The sequence below is a fragment of the Pteropus alecto genome, unplaced genomic scaffold, assembly GCF_000325575.1.
Source record: "Pteropus alecto unplaced genomic scaffold, ASM32557v1 scaffold196, whole genome shotgun sequence".
Lineage (NCBI taxonomy): Eukaryota > Metazoa > Chordata > Mammalia > Chiroptera > Pteropodidae > Pteropus > Pteropus alecto.
The window spans coordinates 1,403,334-1,412,983 of NW_006439717.1; the positions used below are offsets into that span (position 1 = coordinate 1,403,334).

Consider the following 9,650-nt stretch of genomic DNA (forward strand, 5'->3'; position numbering starts at 1 on the left):
GCACACACGAATTTGTGCTCCACCTCGCACAAGTGGGCGACCTGGGCTGCAGTTAGGTTCCCCTCGCCTGCATTAGGTGGGCTTACGAGGGTTAGAGGGTTGAGGGGGAGGAAAGCAGTCCAAGGAGAGGTGATGCGGGGGCGGTGATGACTGTTTTGTATCCTTTTCCTGTTGAAGGGTAAGGAATGCTGCTTTTTCCTACTCCATCTTCCCCTCAACCTTAGTAATAGGAGACTACAGAGAAACCTTGCTGTGGTGACCCCCTCCCCCTATTGTGGGGCAGGGGTACGTAGGGGGTTTAGGGAGTAGCCGGCACGGCAGGCTAGTGGGGCACCCCAGGGGCACTATTCTGGTGAGGTTGCGCTTTCGGGTCTTGGGAACCGCACGTTGGGAAGAGGGTAGCAGGTGGGGAGCGGGAGGAGAGGAGGCAGAATGGGGAGGGGGATCTGATTTTGCTTGGAGAAGAGAGGTGCTGCCTTCCTCCCCCAGGCGAAGCGGGGGCGGTCTCAGGAGGAGGGAGCATCTTGTCGCTGCCTCTGAGTTTGTGTCTTCCAATCCGCTTTTTTTCTTTAGGAAGTACCAGGATTCCCGGAACAGAAAATGAAGCCATTGCTTACACCAATATTTGAGGAAAGGAGGGGGAGGTGGAGTTCCCTGTTTAAACGGGCCACTTGATTAGAAAAGTGGTAGCTCCTGTTTTGGGGGAGTTCCCTTCTTTCTGGGTTGAATTACTGCCAGTCTCCCTCTGGCCTGGCCAGGAAGAGTGTGGTATGTGGTCAGGAGTGAGAAGAAATAGTGAAGTCATCTGGGTGAGGGAGAAGTGTAACTTAAAACCTGTCTCTGCTGCTGTTGGATTGGGTCACCCCGGTATATGGCATGAAAGTTTTATTGGTAGGAGATCTGCTGCAGGAGTCTGATTGCTTGGGTCAGTGCAACAGGACAGAATCTAGTCTCTGCATACTGTCCCTAATTTGCTGCCATTTTGTCTTGAGCTTGCTGTTGGGGTGTCTCCATTTGCTATGACTGGAGTGGAACAGTGGTCATGGCACATTAGACCTGAGTTTGAATAACATGTCTGTAAAAGCTCATTCTAAGAAAGAAACCGATCCATTGAATTCACCTTTTTGCAGAATGAATCATTGACCTTGGATTCAGGGGAGAAGGGACCTCATATATTACACATTCACGCGCCTCCTGCTCCCAGTGTAGAATTATTACTTTGTGTAGTCAGAATTTTTATGTACATGTCTTGCTTTCCTAAAGAGGCTAAACTTCTTGAGTGCAGGAATTAGAGCTCATCTTGCATCTCTCAGAATGTGTATGCAGATAGTAGGCACTCATGATGAATACAGGATGTGAATGGATAGAACTCAAAGCTTTCTTACTGCAGTTTAAAGAGAGAGAAAGAGATGGCTTGGTGGTCAGGAAGAGTGCCTGGAGATAACTGAGCGAGGGTACAAAGCACCTTAGCCTTTATATTTAAGAAGTCTTGGGTCTCTCCACTTTCCTAAGAGGCACAAAATAGGCATGGATAATGGAAACTAAGGCCACAAAATAAAAATATTACTAGAACATATAGAGTCATTATTTATTTGAAATTCCAGATCTCTTGATTCCCCATTGTGGGCAAAGGGGTCTCTCCATGAGCTGTAAGTCTAAAGTGTTGTGTGCAAATTGGGATCCTAAAGATCATGGAGGAGGGAGCCAGTGTATGTATGTGGTGCCTGGCACAGAATTGATGCCAATGAATGGTAGCTGCTATTACTAAACTGAATGCAAGTATAAAAGAAGGCAGACAGCAGGCTGGAGAGAGTGGAAGTGAAGTCTTAAGTGCACAAAGGATCATATTGTGTGTTTTCATCTCTGCTACTCTCTTCCACTGGAGTCATAATAAGGGGAAATGGACTCAAAGGACAGTGGGCAGGATTTGTTGGTTAGAAGAAGGAACTTCTTTAAAACCAGGTTTGTTCAAGCTGAGTAAATAACCGAGGGAAATTATGGAATCTGCTTCCCTGTGTACCTTTAGAAATGGATGCCGAGGGTCCTGAGATTCAAAGCATGTAACTGGCTTTCATCGTCATTTTTGTTGCAGGTGAATTTAGAAGCAAATTGGTATGGTGTGGACTTGGAATTGGACAAAACTGGGTTCAAATCTCGCCTCTGCTATTACTAGTATGATTTGGGTGAAATTACTTGTATTCTCTTAGCTTCATTTTCCTCATCTGTAAAGAGTACAATAATGATAATACCTACTTTATAGTATTGGCATGAGGATTAAATGAGATAATACACACAAAGCACTTAGTATTGCACAAAGCACATAGTAAGCCCCAAGTAAATGTTAGCTGCTCTTAATAGCACTCGTTGTTACAATAGTAATAATAATATGAGCACTCACTCAGGACTACCTTAAAGATTTACAAAAAACAAAAACAAAAAAACTGAAAAACAACCTGCCGCCTGAGTTGCCTGTGTTAGAGGGACGATTGTTACCATGACTTTCTGTGCTGGTCGTAGGCTTGTGAGCAGTGAAATCTTTTTTCAGCATCAGCCTCACAGAGGCAGCTCCTGCTGCCTGAGTGGGAGGTGAAGCCGAAGCAAGGCAGGGGCCCTGAACCATCAGCTTGAATGTAGGGTGAGAATGTGGGGGCTCATACTGTTCATGTTTTAAAAAGTCAGCATGACTCTGAGATAATGGTTAACTCTTCTTTAAAGGTGCACCCTGATTGACCTAGGTCAGGATATAGATTCCTGGCTTCTATTATTTTAGGTCCCCATGAGCATTTCCGTATCTTCTCTTTCCTTTATTTAGTCATAACTCCTTTAAAAGTTCACCTCCGAGTATATTGCAAAATGTATTAAGGTCCAGAGTTGTGATATCTGTGTAATTCTACCTTTCCAACATCTGTCACAAATATTGGTGGATTGCTGATAAATTTTTTTTGATACTGAAAAGACATGGGGAGCATTTGGAAAGAGTTCCACAAACGTGTGAAGGTTCTGTATTGTAGTCTGGGAAAGAACTGATGTAGGGATTCCATAAATGAGTTAGATCTTTGTCATGGACTTTTGCAAAGGATCTGCTGCACTGCATGGACCAGAAAGGAAATGGTTGAGATTTCAGGGATCCATCATTATCACCATATTCCTGAAGAAAGGTGAGATGATTGGATGTGGCAGATCTCACAATACCTTTTAGCTCTCTCATCATTGGTGAGAGCCTAGCATAACTCTTCTTTTATGAGCATATACACAGAATGTCCAGCATGAATGTTTAAACTTCAACATGATTTAGGATGCAGGAGAACATTAGCTCTCTGTTGCAGTGGTTTTTGCACCCCCCACCCCAAAGCAATTGAACCTTACCTTATATAAAATCCTGTTTGAAGTCTAGTGTATAAAATGGGTAAAAGTGGAGCTACTCTGTGTTAAGAGAGTTGTGGTGGAGAGTTGGTGAGCATAATTAGAACCTCTCATGGTTTATCCTTTCCCCAAAGCAGCCTCTGAATCCTGTTCAAGGAACCGTAGGGCTCTAAGAATGTAGAAACCACTTCTCTACTTTGTCAGATTTGGGAAAAGGATTGGGGATTACCTAAAGGATAATGTCTTCCTCAACTTCACAAATGTTTTGCCACCATCAGTAGTGTGTTTCTCCATAAGCATGTCAAATCTAGCTACAGGTTATAGTGTTGGAAGTTGGGGACATGAAACGTGAGTAAGGCACGGTCCCTGCTGGCAAGAGGTTCATAGTCTAGTGAAGTACTTCCCAAACTTTTTCCCATCTTGACATACACAGAAAATGGTAGTAGTGAGACAGACATGGCCGCTTGTAATATGAGATGGCTAGCCCAAGGCCTCTAGCCATTGTAAGCCCTGTTTAGCCATATAGTACTGATGGGATCATTATCTCCAGCTGTCTTTCATTCCTGTAATGCATTAAAGGAATATTATTTGGAAAGTTCCAGCTCTGGAGAGTGAAGGAGGCAAATATGAATAAAACATACTCTGATAATTCTAGAGAAGTGTGTTTGAGATGATAAGGGATCACAGATGACTTTTACTCTCCATGGTAGGCAGTTCTGTCTTCTGTACTGTTAAGGTGCTCTATAATGGTTGGTCTCGTCCAAACCCTAGCTTCCTGTTTCATCTGTTTGCTGGCAGCTCCATCTTGATCTGCACAGTCAAATTGGGGGCAAAGGTTTATTAGGGCTTTAGGCAGACTACTCATGGAATTTCAGTAATTAGGAAAGTATAGTGTTCTTAGTGTTTAAGGCTATAGATGTGGGCATTAGAGCAGCCATTGAATAATAGGAGATGAAGCAATTGTAAACTGATCAGATTCTAAGAATATGGCATACTGAAAGCTTTGGTTCGAGGGCAGTGCCACAGAATGTTACAGAGAAACAAATGAGTCTAGTTTTTATCTGGTCTCTGTTTTATCTGGCTAGGCCATGTATTCTGAAACGGACCTAATGCTCTGTTCTGACTCACTTGCTGAGGGTTGGCCATGGAAAAAGCCAGACCCTTCCCAGTGTCTGGATCTCTGTTGGACATGGTGATTTAGAATTCTTCTTTGCTTGTTGTGTGGCCTTCTTCAGGTTATCCTGTACTGGAGTCATATTGGACTAGAGGAGAAACTGGCATAATGATTCTGGCTTGAGCCTAAACACTGCTAATTGAATTAAATGGAGCCTAATTTTAGTTACGTATGTTTTAATTTATAACAAGGTCATATGTTTTACGTATGTTTTAATTTATAACAAGGTCATCCTTGATTGCCTAGTAGCGAAATTCAATCTTTCAGGCTTTATATTAATTTGGCCTTTCTACAGCCTTTGGCCTGCCTTCCTTTTTTTTTTTTTTAATGTTCTTTCCTTATTGGTGTCTATGATGTATTACTCTCTATATTTCCTTTCTACCCTTCAAGTTGCTTCTTATTCTCTTTCCTGGCCTCATTTTTTTGCCCACTGCTTTTATATGTTGATGTTCCTCAGGTTTCTGCCTTTGGACTTTTCTCCTGTCTCACTGTACACACTCTCCCTATATATATCAGGATGTATCAGTTGGCAAAAGATAGAAAAAGATATCTGTGGCTCAAAAAATAAGGAGATTTATTATAGCATATAGCAAGAGGTCTAGGTGGAGAGGACACAAAAGGACACACTATGTGGTTCCACTTATGAGGTTCCTAGAATAGTCAAATTTATAGAGACAGAAAGTAGAATGGAGGTTGCCAGGGGGAGGGGAGATGGGAGTTTCAGTTTGAGAAGATGAAGAAATTCTGGAGATGGATGGTGGTGATGGTTGCACAACAATGTGAATGTACTTAATGCCACTAAACTTTTCATTTAAAAATGGTTAAAATGGTAAATTTTGATATATATATTTTTACCATGCACACACACAAAATTATCTAGGGGTAGAACACTTTTTTGGTTGATTTTTTGTTTTTAATCTGCCACCTTGACACTTACTCATGACCCACGTTTTCTTCATTTTTTTGCTCTGACATCGTAGAGTTCTTCTGTCTCTCTGTTCATGGTCTTAAGATTACTCCAGTATCTCATCTTCCTACATCAACATCTAAAGGCTGAACAAGAGAACATTGCCATATGTCCTTTTTTAAGATTGAGGAAAACTTTCCCAGATGCTCCCAACAGACTTTCTTTATACCTTATTGGCTAGAATTAGGACATGACCATTGGTGACTCATTCACTGGCAGGGGAAATGGAATGCCCACATCCTTTAGGCTGATCAGTTTTCATACCCTGGGGCTGGGGAAGGGTATATCATACCCTGCTGTCCTAACATCTGAAAAATTAGGGGTTCTATTAGAAGACAGAAGGGAAAGAATGGCTGTTGAGTAGGCAGTCAGGAACTACAGCCACCTTGGATTATCTTGGTTCCTCCATTTACAATCAGTGCAGATGATTCCCAAATACCCAGCCCAGACTTACCTGCTGTGCTTCATGATGTAGCACCTCAGAATCAACATTTAATCTAAAAACAGACATCTTCACTCTCAGATCTGTTCCTCTTTTTATTTTCTGTCTAAAGAAATGCCACTGAATCATCCAGGCCTGAGACCTGAGAATCTTGACTCTTCTATTCCTTCCTACATTTAATCAGTCGTTAAATCCTGTGGCTTCTACTATTTTGATGTTTCCAATCTGTCCTGTTCTTGCCGCCTTTGGTTAAGAATTTCTGATTGCACATATGTATTACTGTACCTCCTTAGTGTTCTCTCTGCCTCTACTCTTTCCTGTTTTAATTTATTCCCTAAACTGCTACCAGAATGATGTTTCTAAAGCACATATCTGATCATGTTTCTCAGTATGGCCTTTAAGGCCCTTCATGATGTAGCCCTTGCTTATCTCTCCAGGCTCATCAGTTCTTTTTTCACTCACCATGAAGCATCCAAATAAACTACTTCCCAGTCGCACCTGGGTTTGGCTAATAAGAAGTGCTATCTCTAACTCAAGTCTTTATGTCTTTGTAAACACTGTTCCTTCTGCCCCATTCCCTCTTCTTTATTGTCTGATTACTTCCTACTTTTCCTTCAGGAGTCAGCTCAGGTGTGACCTGAGAATCATGTCTGAGAATTGTCTTTTACCTCTCAGTCTTGATTAACTGCTCCAGGTTTCTGTTCCCATAATAGTATGTGCTTACCCCACTCTTACCCTCACACTATTTTGCGGTCCTCTGTTTACTAGTCTTTTTTTTCCCCATTGACTGAGTTTCATGAAGGCAGAAATTGTCGTCCTTTATATATCCCTAGTTTAGTATACTCAATAAATGTTTAACGAATGGATGGAAGCTGACATCAGAAGCTATTCTTTGGCTTTGGGAAATCTTTGAGTCCAATAGAAATCATTGAGATACTAATCTAAGAGTTCTTGTGTGCTGATTATAGTGTTCTTGAGATAAAAACTTAGAAAGTTTATAGAGGTCACAAGCCATCTGCGTTAAGGAAACTAAATACAGGCAGGCCTTGCTTTTGTTTACTTAAATTTTATTGGTCTGCTCTATTGGCTGTGCTAAAAATAGCATCTCTATTAGTGATATTTCAATTTGAAAATTATCTGGGAGCAAAGCTGCTTTTTGATGCATCCTGCCTGGCAGCAGAGGGTTTGGGAGACTCTGGTATTTCTTTCCCTGGACCCATGCAGCCTGGAGAAGAGGAGGTGGTACCAGATCAGGAGTCTCAGAGGTGTCTCAAGACACATGCCTGAGCCAGTCACTGGAGTCAGGCAGGGGGAGCGTGCATGGCAAGTTGAGCTGTGACTCTCAAAATCACCTAGAGAGTGAGGCAGGCATGTTCCTGCAACACACATAAGCCAAGATGGCTGAGCAGCCAGTTACAGCAACAGCTTGCCTCTCCTGGGTGAGGGGATTGGGGACAATGAGTGGTCCTCAGTGAGGACATTCTCAGATGAGGCTTAAATCAGCCAATGTACTTGATTAAACTCATGCAATGTCCTACACAGATTGTACTGGAACACATTTTTAGAGCAATTATTATTTTTACCACTGATAATAAAGTTTATGACTGTAAAATAGAATGTTGAGATATTCTCTTAGTTAAGAGATATTAGTGTATTCCATTTTTCATCTTGAGCCACTCACCTTCAGTTTTAACTGCTGATTCCTAGTTTCCACCTCCCCACGGAACCCTGGCATTTGGCCCCATCCACACAGGAGTGCCATCTGTGGTAAAAGAGTAACCATAGGCTATACAATATATAAGGAAACAATCCGAGGTCTGTTTGGTTTTTTGCCATCCTGCTTCCCAGAGCTTTTTATAGGAATGCTTTATGGTTGAAGTGAGAATCGGCTATATAGCCAAAGATGTGTGTTCATGCCACAAAGCTGAAAGTTACTACCATCTTGGTGGTAGGGGCAGCATGCTCTCTGGTAACAGGCAGGGACAGAGAAAGCCAAGACAAAGCCACTACCACTTTTGGAATGTTCATCTGAATGAAGCTGCTGATGATATTAAAGAAGAGTCATAGTGTCCATTGATTTCAAGGTCCTGGGCTGTCCCAAGAGATACATGGTAGCTAGTTATCTATCAGCTTCATTGGGTATTAAATGGCAAGAGAAAATTCCACCAATTTTCGATTTCTAGTCCTTTTCCCAAACTAGTCCCAGAGTCAGATATGTGTGGAAAATGGCCAAGAATTGACAGGATAGCTAAGCAACCATCTGTGTATTACATAGATACCAAGTACTGCTAGGACAGAAGAAATGATATAAGGACATCCTCAGATGGGGCTTAAATCTGCCAGTGTGCTTGATTGAACTCCTCCAGTGGGCTTGGCATTGGGAGTAAGGACGGGTACAAAATAAATAAAAGGCATAGCCTTGCCCATGGAGAATACATAGTTAATTGGGGAGATAGTCAATGTACAGACTTAGAAGGGAAAAGCTCCACAAGGTGATATGTATCACATGAGTCGTTCAGATAATTCAGGGGCCTTGATGTGGCTTGCCAGGAAATAGAAATAAGTTTAACACTGTGATCAGCTTTTGAACCAAGACTTTAGTGTGATAGCTTAGCCCAGAAGCAAACCAGGACAGTGTATGCATGTTCTGGGTCAAGGGGTATTTTTCAGTCACTGCTGTATTCATGGTTGGTAATAATTTAATCAGCAGTAGTTCCCATCATGAATGACAGCAAGATAAATGTATCGTATAAATTTAATTCATAATCTGGGCCAAAGCCTTATTACCTAACTTTTATAGCAGAGTGTCATTCGGAGCTGAAGGAAAGGCTACCTGAGCAGGAGACAGAATGAAAACTAGGAAGACATGGGGAAGGTTTAAATTTCTGGAGGTGATGGTAGCAGAACCAGCAGTCTGACTACCACAGATTGCCAAGGTTTGTGGGATCTGACCTTGTTAGCTGGCCAGGCGTCCCCACCTGCCTCAGGGATCCTCAAGAATCTTTCTGCCTCGGTGGGTTGAGGCAGGATAGGCAGGGAGAATGGCTATTGAGTGACTCGGCTGAAATTGGGCCCTGAGGTTGAGCCAGGTCCTCCCCCCTGAGGTGCGAGCCCTAGGTCAGGGGCAGGGCTCATCTGGGGAACCTACCGGGAGCACCACGCCTGGTTCATTAGAGGATGTCTGGGGAGGCCTTTGAAGATGAAACATTCCATAAGCACTCATTGTTTCTGTTTTTTGGAGAAACTAGTACTTTGGTCTCCAGGGGCTGTTGATCTGGCCTCTTTGTACTAGTCTGGAATTTGCTGCAAACTGAGGAGATTAGGAAAAAACAAACAAACAAACCTGAAATAGTTTTTGAAAAAACAACTAAATTCCCACCAAACCCCCATGCTTTAGTTTGCAAATAGGATTCCTCCCCATCTACTTTTCACATTCTTGGGTTTGTGTGCACTCTGTCTTGACCTGTTCCTTTGCCTGCTGGGTTTGGGGTGTGTGTATCTCTGGTTCCCAGACTCTACAAAGAATGCCAGCAGCTGGCATATAGTGATTGCTGAATAAGCTGCCCGCTGACGCATGTCTCCTGCAGGCATGGAGAACTGGCTGGCATGGTAGATTTTGAACCCCCATTTCATTGCTGTTTTAAAGATGCATTTCTATGACTGTCTTGTGCCATAGGGAAGGGAGGGAAGAAGAGCAGGGCAGG

The 9,650-nt window shown here is 42.6% G+C and overlaps 1 protein-coding gene across 1 annotated transcript in view; it reads left to right on the top strand.

Moving 5' to 3' along the window:
• The window catches only part of ARF3 (ADP ribosylation factor 3), a 16,836-nt gene that overhangs the window by 692 nt on the left and 6,494 nt on the right, over nucleotides 1-9,650 (top strand). The gene's annotated exons all lie outside the window — the stretch shown is intronic.